The sequence below is a fragment of the Trachypithecus francoisi genome, unplaced genomic scaffold, assembly GCF_009764315.1.
Source record: "Trachypithecus francoisi isolate TF-2019V2 unplaced genomic scaffold, Tfra_2.0 Contig01474, whole genome shotgun sequence".
Lineage (NCBI taxonomy): Eukaryota > Metazoa > Chordata > Mammalia > Primates > Cercopithecidae > Trachypithecus > Trachypithecus francoisi.
The window spans coordinates 7,921,255-7,948,417 of record NW_022681435.1 but is presented as its reverse complement, the minus strand read 5'-3'; the positions used below and the strand labels follow the sequence as shown (position 1 = coordinate 7,948,417).

The following is a 27,163-nucleotide window of genomic DNA, read 5'->3' as shown; positions in this document are numbered from 1 at the left end:
AGAAGCTGGACCCTTGTTGGATCAAGTACCAGGGCCCTTGGTAGCTCCCTCTTGTCATAAATGGCTTTGTTCTCAGCACATTCTGACCTTAGTCAGGAGCATACAGAGTTCATCCATAGTTACAAGATAGGAGAGCCAGTCTGTGGGCACAAATACCGGTAGATGACCACAGAGATTTTAGCTTTCTGTAGAGAAAAGCTCAGCATCAGATGGATGAATTCATTCTATGAAAAACTGAAAATGTCTCAGTATTTATAGGTGGTAATGTTTTAGGAGGTAAATGGCAGAACTAAAATTTATATACCTTGAGGACATTCATTTCCAAAAGGCAGAATGTAAAGGATACAAGTTGCCTGGTACAGGGTCTCAGTGTCCTGCCACGTTGTCCTATTTGCATTGATTGGGCAAACTCTTCACAAAGCATCCCATAAGATCTGCTTCAACTAAAACTAACTGAGAAAACAATGGTCTTTTTGATAATTGTGCAAAATGGGAGGGACACGGATGCTATAAGAATGAGCTTCCTCAGTAATTGGCCACAAGATATTAAATTTATGATTCAATAATTACAATAGCCATATCGATGAGCCTGGTTTCTTCTCTGTGTCAATAATGTGTTCCCCACCCTCTTTCAGCCATCCGCTCGTGTGGCCAAATCTTAGACTTTGTTATAACCATTAACTACGCCATCTCCACAATCTCGAGTAGAAGTGAACTCATTGGTCACCTTCCAGCACACTCTTCCTGGAAGCCTAGTAATCTCACAGCTTATCACATCTCTTGGTCTTATTGCCTTTTTACTGTTCCTTATCACGTCATGTTTTCACACCCACCATTATCCAGCTTAGAGTCCATGACCCAGAATTACAAGCACTCTCATCTCTTTTGCCTCTGTCTCCAACCAGCCTAGAAAAACTTCAACTTTGGCTAGCCATTTCTCCACCTATTCACTCCTACAACCCACAGCTGATCATGGCTGAAGAACAACACCCAACCATGCTGGTTGGCCTCACTCTAAATTCATAACTGACAGCTTCATGTGGGCCCCGAGGGCTGCGTGGAAATCCTGCTACATTTCGCTAGTCAATTCACTATCTGGCTCTCCTAGACACCTGTTATCACTTTCCTCAAGCCTCCCACACCTCCTTCTCTACAATCTCAGGTGAAGACATTATTTAACTTTCTTCTGCTCTTACTCCCAAACCTACCACCTACTCTCCTCCATCTGGCCTCCCTCCCGTTGTTGGGGATGAACCTTAAATGTTCCTATCTCAGGTCAACCCTTCCACTTGTCCATAGGTTCTGTCTGCTGTCACTTAATCAGGAGTAAATACCTAGCCATTCTCCCCTCTGTACGTCTTTCTATAGGATCATTCCCTTTAATATACAAATATATTACTTTCCCTATCTTCCAATAAACAGATCTTTAACTCCACATTTCTGTCTAGCAATCACTTCATTACTTTGTCATCCGTTTCAGCAAAACTTCATGAAAAAATGTGCTATACATTTGGCCCTCCATACCCGAGGGTTCTGCATTTGCAGATTCAACCGAGAACCAAAAATATTTGAAAAGAAAAGAAAAGAAAACAAAAAACAAAAACCAGGTTGGGCGCAGTGGCTCACACCTGTAATCCCAACATTTTGGGAGGCCAAGATGGGAGGATCGCTTGAGTGCAGGAGTTTGAGGCTGCAGTAAGCTATGATTGTACCACTGCATTCCAGCCTGGGTAACAGAGCAAGACCCTGAGTCTAAAAATTTTTTTAATACAACAATAAAAAACAGCATGAATAAAAAAATATAGTATAACAAGTATTTACGAGCATTCACATTGTATGAGGTATTACAAATAATCTAGAGATTATTTAAAGTATATCAGTGATATATGTAGGTTGTTTGTAGATACTACACCATTTTACATCAGGGACTTGAGTATCCACAGATTTTGGCATCTGAAGAGGGTCCTAGAACCAATCCACCATGGATACTGAGGGATGTCTCTGCTTCTCTCCAATCTCTCTCCTCCTACAATTTCTATACAAAGTCACTCTGATTAGGCTTTTGTTCTTAATACTCCACCGTTACTACTTTTGTGATGGTCTCTAATAATCTCCAAATAGCCAGATCCAAAGGTCTTCATCTTCCTGACCCATCAACAGAGGTGAAGGAGTTGATAGTGCTTATAATTCTGGATCACAGACTCTAAGCTGGACAGTGGGAAATGTGAAGACATGAGGTAGACAAAGGACAATGAAAAGGCAGTAAGACCAGCAGATCTGATGAGTCACAGGATCTTAAAACACATCATCACTCTCTTTTTCAAACATACTCTCTTCTTATCTTCCAGGACACCACAATCTCTCATTTTCTTTCTTCCTCACTAGAGAGATGGATTTATCTTGAAGCCAAAGAAGCTTAAGTTTCAGGGCCCCTCACTGTTGTGGGCCCTTTCTAAGGCCCATCTAGGAATATGTTTACACGCTCATCTCTTTTTGGAGTGTTTGCAAAGTAAGATATTTTAGCATAATCGGTCACACTTCCCCTCATATGCAGATGATCTGGAAGCTCCACTCTGACCCTTCTGATCTCTCATTACTGTTTTGTGCACCCACCTGCCCCAGACATACACAGAGCTGCTAATGCTGGATAGTGCCCACCTCTGCAGAAACTCTTGAGCAATCACTGAAAAATACAGGCATGCTAAAACCTAGATCCCTTGCCTTGAGTCAGTGCAGTTCTGAAGTGCAACCTACATGGCCAAGTTTCCCTGTGGATCAGAAAGAAACTGCCCTCTGGGATTTTGCCTGAGATCATGATCTTGCTGGGTTTCCTCTCCTGCCTGTTCTGCTTCCTGCATCATCTTCCTGGTCTCCCGAGGTGCTACATGGTCACCTTCACAGTGATCCTTGTCTCTGGATCTATTTTGGGGATGTCAACCTAAGGCCACATTGATCATCAACATCCTCTAACATCAAACAGAGATACAGCCAGACAGTAAGTGCACCTGACCTTGCCAAAAATGTCAAACCAGAATCTTATCAAGCTTCTAAATGCAATGACCAATTTAGAGGAAATTCAGCAGGCAGAGAACACAAAAAAACACATGATGCATAGGGATTTGATTAGAAAAATACAGACTGTGGGAAACTACAGAGAAAACAACCTGATTCCTTAAACAAATTAATTACAAAAACAAGATAAGAAATCTATGGATTTTTAAAAAACTGGAGACATATCAATTAATCACAACTTTAAATTCTGATTCAAACAAACCATAAAAATAAATGTATGGCATCTCATGAGATCATTAGAGATTTGGATACAATATCTGAGAATATTAGGACATTATTATTCATGTTTGCTGAAGTATGTTTAGGGCATTGTTATTATTTTAAAATAATTCTGTTTTAGAAATACATATGGAAATATTGATAGACAAAATACAGTAATATCTAGAAATTGCTGTAAAGCTGCAGAGGAAAGGAGAAAGTGGGTGGAGTACAGTGGAAACAAGACTGGCCATGAATCCATCATTGTTGAAACTGGTGCAGGGGTTCCTGGGAATTTACTATACTATTCTGTCTACTTTTGTATAATTTGAAAGTTTCCATATTAGAAATTTAATAACTTGCCCTTGTGTGAGATGGTATTGGAATATTGGAATGACTGTAAGTATTTTGGAGACTGAGTTAAGTTGAGTTGGAGATATGTGTAGTTTGGGTTTAGTGGGATGTATTTAGGTGGTTTGTAGTTTCTCCTGTGGGTGGCTGAGATTTTTCTATCCCTCTGGAGTAGGAGTGCTTAGAGGAATTTTCCTACTGCCCAGGGTACTGGCTTAACTGGAATTGAGGCAAAGGTGGTAGGGCAGAAATGAAAACCATTATCAATGTGGCATATAGTATGCAGCACTGGAAGTGTGTGAGAGTGAAAGGGAAACAAGGTGTGGAAAGTAGTTGTAGATAATTCTTCTCAGCATCAGATATGTAAAATTATAGCTCTTTTTGTAAAATTCAATTATCTGATGCTTCGTCTGAAAGGAAGTTCTCTCTTATCGGGAGTACAAAGGAATACAATTAAATATGTACTATATACCTCTGTCTAATTTTAAAAATTGTGGTGAAACACACAGAACATAAAATTTACCATCCTAACCATTTTTAGGTGTATAGTTCAGTGATATTAAATATATTCAGGGGCCAGGTGCAGTGGCTCATGCCTGTAATCCCAGCACTTTGGGAGGCTGAGGTGGCAGAATCACTTGAGTCCAGGAGTTCAAGACCAGCCTGGGGAACACAGTGAGATGCTCGTCTCTACAAAAAGAATTTTTAAAATCTTTTAAAAAAGAATTAAAGGATGGGTGTGGTGGCTCACGCCTGTAATCCCAGCACTTTGAGAGGCTGAGGTGGGCAGATCGCCTGAGGTCAGGAGTTTGAGACCATCCTGGCCAATGTGGTGAAACCCTGTCTCTACTAAAAATGCAAAAAATTAGCTGGGCATGTTGGTGGGTAATCCTAGCTTCTTGGGAGGCTGAGGTAGAAGAATTGCTTGAACCCAGGAGTTGGAGTTTGCAGTGAGCTGAGACGGTGCCACTGCACTCCATCCTGGGCGACAGAGCGAGACTCTGTCTCAAAAAAATAAATAAATAAAATAAAGAATTAAAAATAAATAAGTAAATTCATAAGGCTGTGCAACCATCACCACCATAACTCCTTCATCTTAACTCCATAACTCTTTTGTCTTGTAAAATGGAAACTCCATACCCATTAAACAATAACTCCCTATTCTCCCCTCCCCCAAACCCCTGGCAACCACTGTTCTACTTTTTGTCTCTATGATTTTGATGACTCTAAGTACCTCATATAAGTGGAATCATTCAGTATTTGTCTTTCTGGGACTGGCTTGTTTCACTTAGCATAATGTCCCCAAGTTTCATCCACATAGCATATGTCAGAATGTCCTTTCAAGACTGAATAATATTCCATTGTATGCATACATCACGTTTTGCTTATCTTGCTTCCACATTTTAGCTGTTATAAAGAACATGGGTGTGCAAATATCTCCTTGAGATCCTGCTTTCAATTCCTTGGGGTATATACCCTGAAGTAGAATTGCTGGATCATATGGTAATTCTATTTTTAATTTTTTGAGGAACTGCCATGCTGTTTTTCACATTGGCTATTCCATTTTACATTTTCATCAACAATGCACAAGAGTTTCAATTTCTTACATCCTTGCCAAAACTTGTTATTTTCTGATTTTTAAAAAATATACTAGCCACCCCAATGGGGGTGAGTGGTATCTCATTGTGGTTTTGATTTGCATTTCCCTAATGATTAGTAATGGTGAGAATCTTCTTATATGCATACTGGTTATTTGTATATCTTCTTTGGAGACATGTCTAGATATGGTTATGGTTTGGCTGTGTCCCCACCCAAATCTCAATCGGAATTGTTTCTCCCAGAATTCCCCCATGTTGTGGGAGGGACCCGGGGGACGTAATTGAATCATGGGGGCTGGTCTTTCCTGTGCTATTCTCATGATAGTGAATAAGTGTCATGAGATCTGATGGGTTTATTAGGGATTTCCGCTTTTGTGTCTTCCTCATTTTCTCTTGTCGCCACCATGTAAGATGTGCCTTTTGCTTCCCAGCCCAGCCATGTGGAACTGTAATTCCAATTAAACCTCTTTTTCTTCCCAGTTTTGGGTATGTCTTTATCAGCAGCGTGAAAATGAACTAATACATTAGATTGGTACCAGTAGAGTGGGGAGTTACTGAAAAGATACCTGAAAATGTGGAAGCAACTTTGGAACTGGGTAGCAGGCAGAGGTTGAAACAGTTTGAAGGGTTCAGAAGAAGTCAGGAAAATGTGGAAAAGTGTGGAACCTCCTAGAGACTTGTTGAATGGCTTTGATTAAAATGCTGATAGTGATATGTACAATAAAATCCAGCTGAAGTGGTCTCAGATGGAGATGAAGAACTTTTTGGAAACTGGAGCAAAGGTGACTCTTGTTATGCTTTAGCAAAGAGACTGGTGGCATTTTGCCTCTGCCCTAGAGATATGTGGAACTTTGAACTTGAGAGAGATGATTTAGGGTATCTGATGGAAGAAATTTATAAGCAGCAAAGCATTCAAGAGATGACTTGGGTGCTGCTAAAGGCATTCTGTTTTATAAGGGAAGAAGAGCATAAAAGTTCGGGAAATTTGCATCCTGACTATGCAATATAAAAGAAAAACCCGTTTTCTGGGGAGAAACTCAAGCCAGCTGCAAAAATTTGCATAAGTAGCAAGGAGCCTAATGTTAATCCCTAAGACCATGGGGAAAATGTCTCCAGGCCATGTCAGAGAACTTCATGGCAGCCCCTCCCATCACAGGACTGGAGGCCCAGGAGGAAAAAGTGGTTTTGTGGGCCAGGCACCGGGTCCCTGTGCTGTGTGCAGCCTAGGGACTTGGTGCCCTGTTTCCCAGCCGCTCCAGCCATGGCTGAAAGGGGCCAATTTACAGCTCAGGCTGTGTGGCTTCACAGGGTGGAAGCCCCAAGCCTTGGCAGTTTCCATGTGGTGTTGAGCCTGCAGGTGCACAGAAGTCAGGAAGTGAGGTTTGGGAACCTCTGCCTAGATTTCAGAGGTATGGAAATGCCTGGATGCCCAGGCAAAAGTTTGCTGCAAGAGTGGAGGCCTCATGGAGAACCTCTGCTAGGGCAGTGTGGAAGGGAAATGTGGGGTCAAAGCCCCCACGCAGAGTCCCCTACTGGGACTACATCTTTGCAGATGTGACTAAGGATATTGAGATGAGGGGATGATCCTAGATCATCATGATTTTGAAATGTGAGGACATGAGATTTGGAGGGGCTGGGGCAGAATGATGTGATTTGGCTGTGTCCACACCCAAATCTCAACTTAAATTACCTCCCCACCCAAATCTCAACTTAAATTATATCTCCCAGAATTCCCCCATGTTGTGGTAAGGACCCAGGGGGAGGTAATTGAATCATGGGGGCCAGTCTTTCCCACACTGTTCTCATGATAGTGGATAAGTCTCACAAGACCTGATGGGTTTATCAGGGCTTCTGCTTTTGCTTCTTCCTTGTCTTCTTTTGCCATCACCATGTAAGAAGTGCCTTTTGCCTCCTGTCATGATTCTGAAGCCTCCCCAGCCATGTGGAACTGTGAGTCCAATTAAACCTCTTTTTTTCCTTCCCAGTTTTGGGAATGTATTTATCAGCAGCATGAAAATGGACTATTACATGTCTATTTAAGTTCTTTGCTTATTTTTGAATCAGGTTGTTTTAATTAAGGATTGTTTAAACTCTGTCAGGACCATAGACACCAAGGAAGTTTGTGTGTAAAGACACTGATTTTATGCATTTTATGCATACAAGCTAAGAATAATTTAAAAACTGTGCTTAATCATGCCAGGAGAAGTGATTATTTTTCTACTTTCCCTGTAGAAAGTAACAGTAAAAAACAACTGTAATATAAAGAGATATTTTAAAAGTATGCAGCTCAAAATGTAAAGACACAAATGTAGGAGTGTATCAGGCAGTTAAATAATTTAAAATATTGTGGAATTTATGAATGTTACCTTAAATAGCTATTTTTAAAGGGGGGAGGAGTTTTGCAGATGTGATTAAAATAAAGATCTTGACATGAGGAGATTGTCCTGGATTATCCAGGTGGGACCTAAAGGACCTTCACATTATCTGTTATATTTGTCAGCTTTTAAAAAACTGCAATTTGATGTGATTTTTCCCATTCTAAATCTATATTCATATTGGTAATTAATTTTAATTTTATGTACTTTTTCTTTAAGATAGATGCCAAAATTGTATAAGCTTCAGGCTCTTCTGCCCACTGATCATTCCTGCTTAGTTTCCTTCCTTGATTCTTCCTTTTCTCTCTCATTTCCAAACTTTGGGATGTCGCAGGATTCAGTTCTTGGACTTGTTACCATCTAGATTTGCTCCATAGGTACAGGTAGTCAGGGTTTAATCAGGGAAGCAGAATCACAATGAGTATTACTGAATGGGACTTGTTATTGGAGTAAGAACTCATACAATTGTGGAAGAAGCTAGGGAAGGAAGAGTCTGAAAGGGGGAGTTGAAGAGATGAGAGAAAAGTCACTACCAGCCCTCCTTAAGCACTGGGGTGGGTGGACAAGTTTGTGCTTCCAAAGGCACATCTGGCTGCAAAAGTGTGACTGGGAAGGAGAGACATAGACGTCCAGGGAAGGCTGTTGCCACCAAGCTGGCTGGTGGGCCTGGGGCTGCTGTTGTCACAGGAGGAGCTGGATGCAGTGTGGGGAAAACTGAGAGGCTGGAGTCCCCCTGCCCCTCTCTGTCTGCCTCCCTCAGTATCTAATCAGACACCCTTCAAAGAATAATGGCAGCTGCTTCACTCCTACCTTCCAGTCTCATGCAAAGTTCTTTCTTGGTCAATGCTAATCTATAACCATACAAGGAAAGAAATTCTGGACATGTAATTACAGTTTAGCCAAGTTAACACAGTTCCAAACTGGCACACTGTGTAGCCTCACTTTGTGTCATGGCTTTACATTCTACCTGTATACCAATGATTCACAACTGTATAGGCCCTGTCTGATCTTCTCTGAAATCCAGACTTAAGTCTGACTTCCTACTAAAGCACGATTTGTATATTTTATAGGGTTTTCACATTTAACATATCCAAAACTGAGTTCATCTTCTTATCTGACCCTATTTTTCCAGAATCTTCCTCTGAGAAATAGTGCAAAGACCAAAAGCTTTGGGGTCACCTTACTTCTTTCTCTCCCACTCAAAAAGTAATCTATCAGAAAATCCTACAGTTTATTCCTTTAAAAAATTCATTTTCTGATCCCTTCTATAATAAGCTGAAAAGGCGGGGCGCGGTGGCTCAAGCCTATAATCCCTGCACTTTGGGAGGCCGAGACGGGCGGATCACGAGGTCAGGAGATCGAGACCATCCTGGCTAATACGGTGAAACCCCGTCTCTACCAAAAAATATAAAAAACTAGCCGGGCGAGGTGGCGGGCGCCTGTAGTCCCAGCTACTCGGGAGGCTGAGGCAGCAGAATGGCATAAACCCAGGAGACGGAGCTTGCCATCAGCTGAGATCCGGCCACTGCACTCCAGCCTGGGCAAAAGAGCAAGACTCTGTCTCAAAAAAAAAAAAAGAATAAGCTGAAAAAATGCTCTCCAAAAGACATTCATATCCTAATCTCTGGAATCTGTAAATGTTATTTTATATAGCTATTTAAAAGGGAGGGGGAAATGTCTTTGCAGATGTGATTAGGGATATTGAGATGAGGAGATAATCCTGGATTATCCAGGTGAGACCTAAATACAATGACATGTATCCTTATAAAAGGGAGGTGGAGGGAGACTTGATAGATACGGCGGAGAAGGGGAGGATAGAGCAGAGAGAAAGAGAAAGAGGCAAGAGAGAGAAAAGAGATGAGAAGATGCTGGCCTTGAAGACTGGAGTGATGCAACCACAAGTCAACACCCACCAGAGACTGCAAGAGCCAAAGAACAGATTCCCCCCTAAGCTTCTGAAGGGTATGCACCTTGCTGACACCTAAATATTGGCTCAACAATACTGACTTGGGACTTCTGGCCTCCAGAACTGTAAGAGAATAAATGTCTATTGCTTTATATCACCAAGTTTGCAGTACTTTGTTTTAAGAAGTGAATATACCTTATTACCGTTTTCTCTCAATAACCCCGTTTCAGAGCACCCTCATCTCTTGTGTGGAGTATCACCTAGCCTCCTGTCTAATGGGTCTCTCTGTATCTGTCCTTGTCCCACCCCCTATAGTCTAGTTCAACACAGCAATCAGAGTGAACATTTGAAAATAGAAGTCAGATCATGTCACTCCTTATTCAAAAACCATTAGTTATCTCCTGTCTCATGTAGAGTAGAACCTCAATTTCTCAAATAGTCTACACAGGCCTATGGGATTGGCTTGCTTCTGACCATCTCACTTTATCTCTGACACTTCACGTTAGCAGCATCAGCTTCCTTGGTGCTCCTCAAGTATACTACATGTGTTCCTGCCTCAGAACTTTGGCACTTGCTTCTTCATCTGTGTAGAGTGCTCTCCCTGTCTGATATGGTTTAGATGTTTGTCCCCTCCAAATCTCATGTTGAAATGTGATGCCCAATGTTGGAGGTGGGGTCTGGTCGGCGGTCATAGGGGAGAATCCCTTGTGAGTGGCTTAGCACCATCCCTTTGGTGATGAGTGAATTCTTGCTCAGTTAATTTATGCAAGATCTGATTGTTTAAAAGAGTCTGGGACCTCCCCCTTCTCTCTCTTGCTCCTGCTCTAGCCACATGATGTTCTTGGTTCCACTTTGTCTTCCACTATAATTGTAAGCTTTCTGAAGCTCTCACTAGAAGCCTAGCAGATGTTGATGCCATGCTTGTACAGCCTGCAAAACCGTGAGCCAATTACACCTCTTTTCTTTTTAAATTATCTGGTCTCTGATATTCCTTTATAGTAACACAAGGATGCACTAATACAGAAAATTGGTACTGAGGTGTGGGACATTGATATAAAGATATCTGAAAATGTGGTAGTGGCTTTGGAGCTGGGTATCAGGCAGAGGGTGGAAAAGTTTGAGGGGCGCAAAAGAAGACAGGAAGACAAAGGAAAGTTTGGAACTTCTTAGAGGCTGGTTAGGTGGTTGTGACCAAAATGCTGATAGAGATATGGACAGTGAAGTCCACAGTGATGAAGTCACAGATGGAAATGAGGGAGTTATTGGGAACTGGAGCAAAAGTCACCCATTTTATGTTTTAGCAAAGAACTTAGCTGCATTGTGTCCATGTCCTAGGGCTCTGGAGGTTTGACTTACGGTATCTGGTGGAAGAAATTTCTAAATAGTAAAGTATTCAAGATGTGGCCTGGCTCTTTCCAATAGCCAGGATCAGATATAGGAGCAAAAGAATGATTTAAAGTTGGAACCTATATTTAAAAGGGAAGCAGAGTGTAAAACTTTCGAAAAGTCACAACCTGGCCATGTGATGGAGGAAAAAAGAGCATTTTCAGGAGAGGAATTCAAGTGGGCTATGGAGCAACCACTTGCTAGATTAGCATGACTAAAGGGAAGTCAAGTGCTAATATCCAAGACAATGGGAAAAATCCTGGAAGGCATTTCAGAGATTTCTGAGGCAGCCCCTTCCATCATGGGCCCAGAGGCCTATAATAAAAGAGTGGTTTCAGGGGTCAGGTCCAGGGCTCTGCTTCCCTATGCAGCCTCAGGACACTGCTTCCTGCATTCCAACTGCTCCAGCTCCAGCTGCAGCTGCAGCTCAAAGGAGTCCAGGTAAAGCCTGAGCCACAGCTCTTGAGGGTGCAAGCCACAAGCCTTGGCAGTTTCCACATGGTGTAAAGTGTGAAGGAGACTTGGAGGATTCCAATGGGATTTCAGAGGGTGTGTGGAAAAGCCTGGGTGCCCAGGCAGAAGCCTGTTGCAGAGGTGGAGCCCACACCAGAGAAACTCTACTAGGGTGGTGCAAAGGAGAAATGTGGGATTGGAGACTTCATGCAGAGTGCCTACCAAGGGACTGCCTAGTGGAGTGGTGGGAAGGAGGCCACCACCCTCCAGACCTGAGAATGGTTGATTCACTGGCAGCTTGCATCCTCTGTCTGGAAAAGCCACAAGCACTGAACTCCAACCCATGAGAACAGCCACATAGGCTGCACCCTGCAAAGCCACAGAGACAGAGCTGCCCAAGGCTTTAGGAGCCCACCTCTTTCACAATTGAGCCCAGGATGTGGGATATAGAGTCAAAAGATTATTTTAGAATTTTAAGATTAAATGACAGCCCAATTGGGTTTCAGACTTGTCTGGGGCCTATTGCCCCTTTCTTTTGGCTAATTTCTCCCTTTTGGGATGGGACTGTATCCTCAATGCCTATGCCACCATTGTATCTTGAAAGTAAATAATTTGCTTTTGATATCACAGCCTCATAGGTGGAAGGAACCCATCTCTAGATAAGACTTTGGACTTTGGGACTTTTGAGTTAAGGCTGGAACAAGTTAACACTCTGGGGGACTATTGCAAAAGCATGATTGTATTTTGAAATGTGAGAAGGACATGAAATTGGAAGGGCCAAGGATGGAATGATATGATTTGGATGTATGTCCCTCCAAATCTCTTATTGAAATGTGATTCCCAATGTTGAAGGTGGGTCCTAGTGGGAGGTGATTGGATCATGGGGGCAGATCCCTCGTGAACAATGTATTAGTCCGTATTCATGCTGCTGATAAAGGCATACATGAGACTGGGCAATTTACAATAGAAAGTGGTTTAATGGGCTTACATTTCCACATGCCTGGAGAGGCCTCACAATCTTGGTGGAAGGCAAGGAGGAGCAAGTCACATTTTACATGGATGGCAGTAGGCAAACAGAGAGAGCTTGTGCGGTGGTACTCCTCTTTTTAAAACCATCAGATCTTGTGAGACTTATTCACTATCATGAGAACAGCATGAGAAAGACCTACCCCCATGATTCAGTTACCTCCCAGCGAGTCCTTCCCACAATATGTGGGAATTCAAGATGAGATTTGGTTGGGGACACAGCCAAACCATATCAAAGGGCTTAGCACCATCCGTTTGGTGATGAGTGAGTTCTCACTGAGTTCACACAAGATCTGGTTGTTTAAGAGTCTGAAACCTCTCCCTTCTCTCTCTTGCTCCTGCTCTTGCCATGTGATATGCCTGCTCCTGCTTCATCTGCTGCCATGATTGTAAGCTTCCTGAGGCCTGAACTAGAAGCTGACCAGATGTTGGTGCCATGCTTATATAGCCTGCAAAACCATGAACCAATTAAACCCCTTTTCTTTGTAAATTACCTAGTCTCAGGTATTCCTTTATAATAATGCAGAAATAGCCTAACACATTGTCCCTTCTATGGCCATGTGGTTTACCTCTTTACCTGATAGATAAGACCTTTTTCTGACCATCCTTTTCAAAATAACAACCCCCCAACCTCACCCCCCTGCATTTCTTAGTCCTTTTCCCTTCTTCTTCCTTTATAGTACATCTATATCTATATCTATATCTATTCTGGCTTGGTTGTTTGTCTGTCCTCTCCCTTTAAATATAAGCTCTGTGAGGGCAGGGATAGTTCTGTGTTTTTTTCACTATTGAATCCTGTGCCTAGAAAGGGCTATGACACATAATGGATGCTGAATAATATTTGTTGAATGAATAAATTATCCAAGAATGTCAGGCTAGTTTTATATTACAAACATTTTCTCCATTAAAAGGTCATGTGCTGAGTTGTAATAGGCAGCAGAAAATATCAGCCAACTCATTTCATGATTTTTATTAATATTCCTTGGAGATAGGATGCTTGTACTTTTCAAAACATCACTCTGGTCAGCAACTGAACCCTATGCTGCTATTCAGTTGTAAGGTATATAATGGGACTGTCATGCATTCCAGAAATGGAGATAAGATCATGTTTTTCCCAGCCCCCTGCTTTAAGCTAGAAGGAAAGGATCAAGTGGGAATTTGGTATTCCTTTAAAGGGCTTTTGCAGTCTAACAGTCTTTGATCCCATCTGTGGGTTGAATAAGCAACGTACCATTTCATTCATCCCTCTCAGCTCTGAGGTCCCTCTCTTCTAATTCTTCCTCTCCCTAGTCACTTCCTGTCACAGCAATGGTTTCAAAATTAAACTCCAATTCTAAAACAAATGAAGCAAAGGCAGGAAGGGGGAAATGAATCACAAGCATATGGGAACAGTTTTGTTTGAAAGCATGATCAGCATTCTTTGCAAACAAGCTGTGGCCGTATGTGGCGGGGTGGGTATAGAAGGAGTTTTTAAAATGTGAGTGATAAACTGTGATAAAACAGAAAACAGTTATAAAAAGAAAGCTCACTAATGATTGGTTTGATGGTGAGATAAAGTCTTTCTCTAAGGAGACAGGTATTTTTGCATCTTTTTTTTTTTAAATTAAATGACTCCTAATACGTAGCCTGAGGTGAATAAAACGTCTTGCCTGAATTAGGCAAAGAATCTGTGGACAATTTGTTGGGACTTGTTTCTTGGCTAAAGCCTGGGTCACTTGAATTCAAATGTATTGATATATCAACAGAAAGTTAATTGTTGAGCCAGATTTATTGCACCTGGGTTCTCATCCCTACGGGAAGAGAGGAAGAGATGTAAGAGAGGTGTGTGTGTGCGTTTCATTCATTGATTGATTAATTCGATAAATATTTATTTAGTTCTGAACAAATGTCAGGTACAATGCCAAACTCTGAGTGTTAAATGGTGAGCAAAAATCAGGGGTGTTAGGTGGTAAGCAAAATTGTGATGATTGCTGCCTTCATGGAGCACAAACAAATGAAAAATAGCAACTGTAGTTTCTGCAACCAAAGAGAGCACTAGGTGATTCTATGAGAGACTGTGATGGGACATGGGACAGCCGACCTAGTCTGGGGAGTCAATAAAGGCTTCCCTAAGGCAATACTTCACCTGCAGGTGGGACATGAATCATTTAAATGGTAGGAGGGGTTGCATAGTTGGTGTTCAGGGCAGATGGGCTATTTGTGCAGTGACCCAGGGGCAGGTGGGCTTTCAGGTTCAGGAGCCGAAAGAAGGGCAATGGAAGGCAATGCATCTGGAGTATAGAGCATAATGGCTGGTGTCAAGAGATGGGAAAAAAGAATAGAAAGAGCTGTGTTTTATTCATGAGGAGAAACCCTCAGAAAGTGGGGCAGGGCACCTGATCAAGAGCATGCTTTCTCCTATACCCTCTCCATTCTGAGTCACAGAGAACATGCTGTAAGGAGGTAGAAGTGATAAAAACTGGTAACATTAAATCAGTCTTTCATCTGGCAAATGTGAAGAGTGCCTAATATGTGACAGGCATTGTTCTAGGTCCTAGGATGTAAGACATGAACCAGAAATGTCCTGATTTCCCCTCATAAGTCTAACAGTCTAGGTAGGATATGACACATCATAATCATCGTCATATGAATAAACAATACATTGCAATTGACACAGTGCTACAAAAGAACAGTGTAGGATGCTCTGAGATCCTAACAGGGATCCTAACTTTGGGTGGGTTTGGCAGGAGGTTCAAGGATGGTTCCCACTGAAGACTAGGTTGACTAAGAGTTATTGGTATAATTATTAGTTACTGGGAACTTCAATTATCTCTCCTATTTCTACTCCCAATCTTTATTTCATTAGGTGACCTTGACCTTCATGCTTTCTCCTTCTTATTAAATGAAAACTATACGAGGCCACTGTTTTGGACTAAGCTCCTGGACTAGGTTCCAATAGACCAGACTAAAAATCAATATGGAGTCACCCATGCTCACCAAACCAACACTGAGTTGTTACTTGGCCTTCCAAGAAATCAGAAGAGAGAGATAACCCAATTTCCCAAAGACACCAGTTTCAATCTTCAATCAGCATGAAAATGATGTTTCCTCTGTTTTAATCCTTACAACAGACTGACTCGAAGTAATCTGCTGTTAACCAATCAGATTGTTCTGTCTCTCTGTCCCTGCCTTGCAAGGAAATTAACTTTGAAATGACCAATTCATTTTTGTTCTTTGTTTCTCCTTTCTTCATCCCCTTTTCTGTATATAAAGCCAACCTCCTCTCTTCAGTTCACTGGAACACTTATTTTATTTTATGGAATGAAGTGTTGCCCTATTCTAGGATCACAATAAAGCCAATTGAGATACTTAAGCTAAATTTGTTGTAATTGTGTTTTTTGACACTCTGTATGTAAATGGCAGTAATTAAATAGCAAAGTGACAGTGTTTCTGGTAGAGATGCAAAAACCTACATACTCTGAGAGTCATGTTTGTGAGCTGGATGTGGTGGTAAATGAAATAATAAACTATCAGATCATTGGGGAGCTCCGATTTTGTTCTGTTTATACTATATATTAATCTACTAGGAGGGCAGCAATATTGCTATTTCTAAATTAACACCTTTTTTCTTACTAAACCAATTACTTCCAACATGTTACTGTTCATCACCTCAAACTAGTTTATTTTCCAATCAGTTGAAGACAGGAAATCCATAAGCAGTTTATCAGTGTGTGATGCTGTTTACATTTCAGTGCAGCCACCAATTTGGTTTTTCATCATTCTTGGTACACCCGGCCCAATCTCTTCACAAATTAATGTATTTATCTAAAAACAAGCAGCAACTTGTGCTCATGTATGTAGCCTAGAAGCCAGCCAGAGCTGACGTCCAAGGAACTTTGGGTGTGGTAGGTTGTTCCCAAAGATAGTCTAATATCAGAGATTTTCTGATATTAGAACAATTGACATAGTCCTTTAATTTAATTTAATTGACATAGTCCTTTACCAAAAGCACACAAACTCTACGCCTACAGTGGAACTGTAAGTGGTAACCCAAAATGACTATTGTAATGTGGATTTTAATTCCATCATGTTCACTTAAAAGTGTATATCTTGGGCAAGTTTCTTAAGTTCTCTAAGTTTCCCCATCTCCTTTCCCCCAGCTTTCGTTTAGTAAAGTTGTAATAATTATATCTACTCTACCCTTCTCATTTAGTTGTCCAAATTCAATGAGAAAACACTTGTGAATATACTCTGTCAACTCTAAATCAATATTTATGTGGAGGATACCATCATTGCCATACAGGGTAGAATTGCATCATTGACCCCAATTCTTTGCTCCTTCCTGTAACTATGCCCTTTGCCATGTGACTTTGCAAGTCCTCCTCTGAAGAAGCAGGATGTATTTCCCTGCTTCTTGACTTGAGTTTGGTTATGTTACTTGGTTCAGCCAATAGAATGTGGCCAAAGTGACAGTGCACAGCTCTGAGCCTAGCCTCAGTCTTATGAAGACTGGTACGTTTCTGCTTGCTCCTCTACGCTCTGCCAGTTACCATGAGAACACGTCCAGGTCAGGTCTCTGTTCCCATCAAGATGAAAGGCATGTGGAGCAGAGTCACTTCAGCCTAGATGCCTTAGCTTAGCCCCACCTAGACCAGCAGCCTCCTGCCTGACCTGTATATATACGTGGTTGAGTCCAGCCAAGATCAGCAGAGGACCCAGCCAAACCACCTGAAGTAAATAAATGTGAATTGTTGTATGGCACTGAGGTTTTGTTGTTGTTGGTTATATAGCACTATTGTAGTAATAGTTAATCACATCATCCATCCAAACTTCCACCCATGCAGCCAATCAAACATCCATTGGTCCACTAAGCCTATGGTGTTTTCCAGGGACAAAAAGAAGAGATTTCAGTTTTGAATTGACTTTTCCTTGTCTCTTTTTGCTCCTGTATGCTCTTCCACGCTTGCCCCAATTTTTATTGAAAATAAATTGTTCAAGAGTTGCAAATAGGGAATATTCTGTATAGCACTTCAAGTTATCTGAATAAAAAGCACAAGAGAAAACTAACAAATTTTTTAGATGTTTACTTCTGATATGTAGATGAGGAGTCTGTTAGGATTCCATGCTTTCTTTTTTGTAGTCTAATTTATAGATGGGACTTGTCTATAAGTGAATGCAAAAGACAGAAACAGATTACGGGCCTTAATGTCACCAAGTTTTGAAAGTCTTTTGGGGCAGTTCTAAGCTAATAATTAAACATAATACACATATTGAACATATACCACATGTAAGGCAGAGTATAAGGTCCTGAGGAAACGGAAATAAATGAGGCTCTCAAAGATGTAGTAGGGGAAATGAAATGCAAACTACTCATCATGTTGTTCCTCATCAATTCTGTAACATTTTTTGCACTTTTTTACATTTTAAATTCCAGATGATATGCTGTAGTTTAGTTGGTAGTTAGTGTTTCCTCTTTCTTTGTTGTATATAAAATAATGATACAGATTATATTTGATAGCATCTTAGAACCAACAAAACAGGAAAGCAGATTGCTATGAGAACAGCATATATACCATAATATAGGATCAAAAAGCAAGGAAAGATTACTTGTTGATAATATAGGGGAAGACTTCATGGAAAAAGAATTTATTTGAGATGCCAAAAAACATAAAGAATTTTAATTTAAAAATTGAGGCTAGAATAAGGACCACAGCAGGTCAATTGGTTCCTAAACTTTCTATTGCCAAGGGGCAATTTTTAAATTCTCTATTCCCTCCTCCACCCCATGTTGCTGTTTAAAAGATTTGTCGTTATAAGTACGTTTGCATTTATCAAGAGGTACTTCACTTTTCAATCTGATAGAAAAACCCATGCATTACTGTTAATCAGAGTTTCTAATCAGATGAGATAATCCGTATTTCACACTGAGTTAGCATTTTTGGTCAAAAGTCAAGAAACTTCATATTTTACTTAGTCTATTATTCTAGGTGACTGTTTAGTTCCTATGAGGATTTTTGAAATATGAACAAGAATTAATTCTAGATGGGAACCACCATTCGACATGAGAAGGGCATCCTAAGAAAATGCGTAGACAGGAGACCCACAAGTTGTGATTGTGAATACACTTGCCCAGCGCTTTCAGCAAATGAGGAAAAATGAGGGGGATGGTAGGAAAGTATGAGAGGGCCAGCTCATAGAGGGGGTTGAATGTCACGCTTAAGAATGTAAACTTTCACTGTAACCGTGACTGTAGAATTCATTACTGAATATAGAACTAATAGTATGAATTTGGTAAGCAGGAGAGGAGAAGGAGAACTACCCTGTATAACATAGCCAAAAGTAAAAACTGAATGACTACATTTCCACCAAAAGAACAACAGATGTGCCACAGCTTGCATGCTTATCTATTGTGAAGTGGCTGCCAACACACGAAATTTGGGAGGAACCAGGAAGCTTCACCATCAATTCTAGATTTCTACATGAAAGTTCCAGGGAAGATACTGTATTGCATAATAGCAAGAGGTTGAATTCTGAATTCAGACCACCTGAGTTCATGTTCTGGCTTGACTGCATGTTAGCTCTGTGGCTTTAGGCGAGTAACTGATCTTTGACCTTAACTTTTATCTATAAATGGGAAAAATAATATTATCAATATTAGAAGACATTTGTAAGGATGACATGAAATAATTTTTGAAAGTTGTCTTGTACATGGTTAGCAGGATTTAATTACTTAATTCACTTCTTTTAGGTTTGCTTGGAAACCCAAATGTCAAGAGATTTTGTGGTGGGATAGAAAAATAAATTCAGTCTTTTCTCTTAATATCATCTCATAAGATGCCAAACTGACTGGTAATCAAGACCCCAAGGAGAAAACGTATGCTCCAGACACCAGCTTCATCTTGGCAGTGGTCTGAGTTGGACTTGAGAGTAAATAGCAGATGACAGCTGAATCTGGTATGGAGATTCAGGAAGGTGGTTTTCCTGGAAGATGTTAACTGGAAATTCACCGATTGCAAATAATGATCCTTGTTGTAAATACATGAAGGTAGGGGAGAGAGGAAGCATCTTGGAGAATAAAGTCTGAAATTCCTGGACAGGATTGAAATGAGAATTCAGAAGTACTAGACCTTAATATCCTGTTAAGGAGATCATGGCTGCCTCATTGCTACTGTTCTGCAAATTTCTTTAGCAATTCCTCTTAATCAGTCACATCTGAAATTGTCACTGCAGAAAATGTTTTCCCAATGAACATGCTTCAATATATGCTAACAATAGTGAAACCTTATCTTTGGCATGTACTTTTGGACTGTTCAAAGTGCTTTCACATTTATAATTGCATTTACTTTTCAGAATGACCTTTAGAGGGAAGTAGGGCATTATTATTCTCTTGTTTAAAATGAGGAATCTGAAACCACAAATTGCATAAGGAACTTACCTAATGTTCATGGTTAATAAATGGAAAAGAAAATTTAGATTTTTCTAGTTGCCTCTGTTTTTGGGAGACTATTTTGTGTTCTCATTTTATATTTTCTCCCTCAACAGTTTTGTGTCTCCCCACGCTGTTTCTGGGATCACAGGAGACAAATATTTACCTTTTTCTCATCCTGCATATTTTTTGGAGGTTGCTACAGAAAATTGACAGCATTCTTTATCCGTTTGATCTAAGGCTTGCCGAAGGTTGAGACTTGAACTCTTCTGTCTAAAGGAGTTGAGGTTGGAATGATTGAACCCGTGGTCAGGACCAGATACCCCCTTTCTTCCTCATACCTTAAGTCTGTTCACCTTCTAATTGTTATAGACTAAGATGTCAATTCAGTCCCTTCCTTTCTCTTTTTCAGGGGCTATTGACTATGATAAAATCCACTGTCCTTCATAACAAACAGCACTTTCTTTCTCTGGTTCAGAGCATTTCACATTCCTTCCATATTACTCAGCCTTCTGCAGTCATTTTGAGGCACAGACCTGTGTGTGCCTTCTCCCCTCCCCATTTTCCTTCTCATTTTAAACAGGAAATCACCCCTCAGAAACCCTTGGGTGAAGAAAAACAATGTAATGAATAATATGTAGGACATCTTATGAAAGTGCCAACAACTTTTTGCAAAAGCCTCAGTGTTCTCATCCTTTTACTGTTTTATTTGTGTGTTTTAGCATTTTATTAGTAATTCAAGTTGATGATTGGTCCAATCGTCTCTCTAATGTTTCAAAAAGACTGGATTATTTCCAGTTTGTAACAAATCATCTAGAAATTTAGTGGCTTAAAACTACAGCCATGTATTTGCTTGTGATTTTGCAGTGTGAGTAGTTCTGAAAGTCATCTTTCTATAGTCTCCCATGCAGCTGGAGTGGCCTGGGGGCTTGAATGGGACAGGAACATTGAAGATAGCATCTGAAATAGGTTAGATAATGTCTCCCCAAAGTTTATATTTATGCAGAACCTCAGAATCTGACCTCAGAGGTTTAATTTTCCAAATAAAACTCCTTTTATTTGGAAAGAGGGTCTTTGCAGATGTAGTGAGTTAAGAGGAGGTCATGTTGGATTAGAGTGTTCATGTGTCTAGCTTCCTAGCAGGGATGGCTGGAGGATCTGGAGCCTGACCTTTCAGACTTCTAGAATCTCTCTTCATGTGGTCTCTCTACCAGGCTACCTGGACCTCTTGATGTAAAGGCTCGAGGTTCCAAGAGAGTGGAACCTGAAGCTTCCACGCCCCTTATGGGTTCAGCTCAGAGCTATCACTAGGTTACTTCTGCCATGTTCTGTTGTTTAAGGCGAATTACAGGGCCAGCTCCAATCAGGAGGAGGAAATCGAGTCCACCTCCTGATGGAGGAACAATAGGCATCCACAGGGTCGAGAGGAATTGTTGGTGTTCATCTTTGGAGTCAGCCTCCAACAAGGATCATGGAGACCTGAGTTTGAAAGAGCATTTTACTGCTTTATAGAGCCTCTCAGTGTGAGTCACCATACAGACTTCTTTCACTGACAATCTTCTGGACTTCCAGGTCATGTCTTTGAGTGTCAGCCAGCCCACTCCTCCACGTCAGCCTTCCCAGCTGGTCATGTGGTGGTTCAGAAGGCAGCCCATGCTGAGCTTCCAGCATCTAGGATTTGGCATGGGAGTGGGTACAGTTGTCCATAGGGAAGATACTGTGGCATTCCTTGTGGAAACAATTATTGTTCATGTGAAGTCAGTGCTGACCACAGTATATACCATTGTTCAAACTCAAGTTAGCAGGATGATGGTGCTTTTCTGAGAAAGATAACAAAGGTAACTGTTGATACAATCAAGGCAATGCACATGAACAAGTGAAATGAGGGAAGAAGTAGAAGTAGCTATAATAATACAGATTAGTAGCTGAGACTAGACTCGAGAGATTTAGAGGTCACAGGAACTGAACTTGAGTTGATTTGATTCTAAATTTTTGCTTTTCCCACTATAACCTGCGTAGTATTTTTTGAAGCATTGAAATATTTGTGGAAGAACTTGGAAGATGGGTAAAAAAGGAAGATATAACTTAAGGTTGTTGAGGAAATGAAATAATATTGCAGGGTAATACAATGGTTTCTCTTGCTCAGGTCATTTAATTTTCTTTCCTTAAAAATGTTGTACATTAATAATATTATACATTTCAGAATTGCCAGGGAAGTAAATTTCAAATGTTCTCACTTTAAAAATTTACATATTTGAGGTGATATTTTAACAAGCTTGATTTAATTATTTCACATTGTATTCATTAATCATAATATTACTTTGTCCTCATTTTGTACATATATACAATTATAAATTATCAATTTATAATAAAAATCAAAAATAAAAATATTTTTATGTACATACATGTAATGAATATAAAATAATACATATTATATATAAAACTTTGACATATATAGTAATATACATTCCTGTGAATCTACTACCTAAGAGCTGGAATATTAACAATATCATTGCATCAACCTTCTTGCCTTTTCTATCTCTATCTGGAAGATTTCTATCTGATCTTTTCTAACCACGATTCTGAACTTGGTCTTTGGCATTTTGTTACTTATTTGACATCTGGATCTTCAGATCTGAATCAAAAGGGAAAATCTAGCTTGACTCCTAGCTAATGCTAAAGGGATTTTCTGGTTAATTGTTAGCATATTAATGCACCTGCTTTCTGTATATTCTGTAAAAGTATTACACTTGTGTGATGAGCAGCCTCTAGAAGCCACACTGTCTTCTTGAGTGCTGCTGGGTTTGTATGACAATGTCTCATTGTTTGTTTGATTTTTTGAGACAAGGTCTCACTCTGTTGCCCAGGCTGCAGTACAGAGGCAAGTTCACAACTCACTGCAGCCTCGACCTCCTGGGCTCAACTAATCCTCTTACCTCAGTCTCCCTGTCCACACTGTGGACAACAGGCGTGTGCCACCACACCCACCTAACTTTTTAAAAAAAAGTTACTGTAGGCCGGGCGCGGTGACTCAAGCCTGTAATCCCAGCACTTTGGGAGGCCGAGACGGGCGGATCACGAGGTCAGGAGATCGAGATCATCCTGGCTAACACGGTGAAACCCCGTCTCTACTAAAAATACAAAAAAAAATTAGCCGGGCATGGTGGTGGGCACCTGTAGTCCCATCTACATGGGAGGCTGAGGCAGGAGAATGGCATGAACCCGGGAGGTGGAGCTTGCAGTGAGTGGAGATCGCGCCACTGCACTTCAGCCTGGGCGACAGAGCAAGACTCTGTCTCAAAAAAAAAAAAAAGTTACTGTAGAGGTGGAGTCTAGGTTGCCCAGGCTGGTTTTAAACTCCCGGGCTCAAGCGATCCTCCTGCCTCAGCCTCACAAAGTGCTGGGATTACAGGTGTGAATCACTGACTGTGCCTGCCCAATGCCTTATAGTTAATCATAGCTAATATGGTGGTTTTCTTCTTATGATCTTATATAGGCACTATGAACCCAAAGGACTTAAAAAACCCTTTCTTCTTCTCCCATTCTTACTTTGCACCTTTTTAACTTTTTTTGCTTGAGTGTCTGGGTCAACTGTACTGGGACCAAAATCTGTGGTTTCTGGAAGTCTGGAGAGACTAAGTCCTTTTGAGTGGAAAAGGTGGAAATTGCAGAGTCGTTCCACAATTGTTTCTACTTTGTATAATACGTTTCCAAGGGACATAGCAGAAATATAGAGAAGCTTTTTCAGGGTTATGTAAAATTTCAAAGGTGAAGATTCCACCTGGGGAATATTTGCGGTTGAATTACTTGAGCAGCATACAAATCACACAAATTATGTAATGATCACTTTCGTCACAGAAAATACATTTTTCCTGCCTGGAGAATGTTTAATTTCATTTCCCTTTTACCGTAGTAAAATTACACACACATGGATTTTGTTGTTGTTATGCAGAAGATTTCACAATAATGTGTGACAGTCCTTCCACTCCACATCCAGGCCAATTTCCTAGAGACAAACACTTTTAACAGTTCTCATTTTTAGTTCTTCTGGTGGCCCCTTGAATGTGTTTAAATAATATACTACTTCTTGATGCATCAATAATATTGCTTATTTACTTATCTCTATCCCATTTTGATGTTATTTTAGTTTTTCTAACGGCTACAAGTACACCTTAGGAAATGAATATGACTTTCATTGCTGATTGCTTCTCAACTTTCTGACTTCTGGATATTGACATGCCCAGGGACTCAGTTCTCAGGCCTTTTCTCTTTTAATTCTATACTTACCACATAGGTGACCTCCTACAGTTCCACAGCTTTAAATATCACCTGTAGATTGATGCCTGCCAAGTTAATATTGCCAGCCTGTCTCTCCCCTCAATTTCAGACTCAATTATCCTATTACCTACCTGCCATCTCTGCTTGGATTTATAATAAACATCTCAAACTTAACATATCCTAACCTGAGATCCTGACATTGCCCAAAACTGGCTCTTCCCTCAGTCTACTTCATCTCAGATCATGGAAACTCCATCCTTACTGTTACTTAGGCCAAAAATCTTGTCATTATCCTTGACTATCTGGAAGCAAACCCTTTTGGGGCTACCTTTATATCCAGCATTTGACTTCTTTTTTTTTTTTTTTTTTTTTTTTTGAGACGGAGTCTCGCTCTGTCACCCAGGCTGGAGTGCTGTGGCCGGATCTCAGCTCACTGCAAGCTCCGCCTCCCGGGTTCACGCCATTCTCCTGCCTCAGCCTCCCGGGTAGCTGGGACTACAGGCGCCGCCACGTCGTCCGGCTAGTTTTTTGTAGTTTTTTTTTTTTTAGTAGAGACGGGGTTTCACGGTGTTAGCCAGGGTGGTCTCGATCTCCTGACCTCGTGATCCGCCCGTCTCGGCCTCCCAAAGTGCTGGGATTACAGGCTTGAGCCACCGCGCCCGGCCAGCATTTGACTTCTTACCATTCCTCACCTCTACCCGTGGGTCCCAGCCAGCATTATCTCTCCCTCTGATCACTGCAAGCGCCTCCTAAATAGCTTTTTGCTTCAGTTGCCTTCAGTTATCACCTTGATTACTTTCAATATCTTCTCAATGCAGCAGCCAGAATGACCTGTTAACATCTGAGTTATATCAAGTCCTTTCTCTTCCCGGATACTTCTAGTGGTTCCTCATCATTCTCAGAATAAGGGCCAAAATCTTTGTTATGCCCTACAAGGTCCTACATGACCTGATTTCTTGCTGCCTCTCTGCAGGAGTTTAGATAATTCTACAGTTAGAGGAGGCCCAGGCTATATAAATACAGTCTCAGTCTGACACCAAATTGCAAATTTGGAAACTTTCCAAAACCATCCTCAGTTTGGATAATTCACTAGAAGGACTCATGAAACTCACTGAAAACTGATACATTCAGAGTTACAGTTTATTCAAGGAAAGGATACAGATTAAAATCAGCCAAAAGAAGAGAGACATAGGGCAGAAATCCTGGAGGGCCCCAAACGTGGAGCTTCCAGTTGTCCCCTCCTAATAAAGTCCGGACAACCTTATCCTCCTGATGTGTGACAATATGCACAAAGTTTGCCAGCAGGGATGCTCATGTTAGCTTTGGTGTTCAGTGTGTTTATTGGGTCTCCACCACATAGGCAGAGTTGACTGCCCACGTGGCTGATCTGGTTCCAGCCCTTCAGGAGGTCAAGCTAATACCTCATGACCCAAAGCACCCACATCGCCCAACCACATTGTTCCTTGGCCCAAGACCACAGAGAAAGAAAGACACTACTATTAGGCATGATGTTCCAGAGGCTTAGGGATGACCTCTCAGAAGTCAAAGGCAAAGGCCAGGTCTCTTTTTTGTGCAGGGTTAGATTCTTTACTAGATATTCTCTGTCTTAGTCCATTTTCTGTTGCTTATAACAAAATACCTGAAACTAGGTAATTTATAAAGAAAAGGGATTTATTTCTTATAGTTATGGAGGCTGAGAAGTCCAGGGTTGAGGGGTGTATCAGGTGGGAGCCTTCTTGCATATGGAGACTCTTTGCAAGTCCTGAGGCCACACAAAGCATCGGATGATGAGAAGACTGAGCACGCTAGCTCACGTGTCTCTACCCCTTCTTATGGAAGTACAAATCCCATTCCTGTGCAGCCCATTAATGCATTAACCCACTATTCCATGAACAAATTCCATTCACAAGGGCAGAGCCCTCATGATTCAACTGCCACCTAATAGTAGTGTCTTTCTTTCTCTGTGGTCTTGGGCCAAGGAACAATGTGGTTGGGCGATGTGGGTGCTTTGGGTCATGCGGTATTAGCTTGACCTCCTGAAGAGCTGGAACCAGATCAGCCACGTGGGCAGTCAACTCTGCCTATGTGGTGGAGACCCAATAAACACACTGAACACCACAGCTAAGTGGCAGTTCTCAATACCGCCACATTAGGAATTAAGCTTCAACATGAGTTTTGGAAGGGACAATCATGTAAATCATGGCACTCTCTGACCTTAGCACTTACCCCTCTCTCCCACTGAGAAGCAGGTCTGCTCCTCAAACACACCAGGCTTACTCCTGCCTTAAGTCCCTGGTACTTCTTGTTCCCACTGCCTGGAACACACTTTCTCCAGATGTGCACAGGCCTCACTTCCTCCAGTCTTCAAGGTCCTCTCAGTGAGACAGAGATGAGGTTTAAAGGTAGACTGCCTAGCACCACAGCCCCCACTCTATTTAATGTACTATATAACCCGCAAGTCAAGATTTATAACACAATATATGGAAAACTTTCCTGGGTGAATTTTTAAAGTTTGGACACCAATAATCTTTTTTTTCTTTTCTTTTGAGACAGGGTTTCACTCTGTCACCCAGGCTGGTGTGTAGTGATGCAATGATGGCTCACTGCAGCCTTGACCTCCCAGGCTCAGGTGATCCTTCAACCTCAGCCTCCTGGGTACCTGGGACTATAAGCCTTTGCCACCACGCCCTGCTAATTTTTGTATTTTGGGTAGAGATGAAGTCTTGCCATGTTGCCCAGGCTGGTCTAAACTCGTGGGCTCAAGCAAATTGCCTATCTCGACCTCCCAAAGTGCTAGAATTATAGGCAGAGCCACACTGCCTGGTCAATAATCTGTTTTTACACTGTGTGCTAGGATAATCATCCTTTATTGCAGATGCAAAGTCATGACTCTTTTTGCCAATCATGGAAGACTGTTCCTAGCCAACACTTCCCTTTGTATGCTCTTGGTTGATGCCCAGTTCACCTTCTTGTGATTCTGGGGTCTGGTGAGGCTGTTCACTAGTCAGAGCAGCCTTTTCTTCACCACAGTGTCCAGTAAGGGTCCCTTTCCCATTCTCTTTGCTCCTATGGATTTGCTCCCATGTGATTGGGATCTCCAATGTAGTGGGAAGTG

General features: G+C 41.3%; 1 long non-coding RNA gene across 1 annotated transcript in view; it reads left to right on the top strand.

The window, feature by feature from the left end:
* LOC117098873 overlaps nt 1-15,450 on the top strand; it is a 28,933-nt gene extending 13,483 nt beyond the window's left edge. The window contains exon 3 of the long non-coding RNA XR_004443625.1: nt 15,211-15,450. This is a non-coding gene — a long non-coding RNA (uncharacterized LOC117098873). The remainder of the gene's footprint in view (nt 1-15,210) is intronic.
* Nucleotides 15,451-27,163: the final 11,713 nt, after the last annotated feature.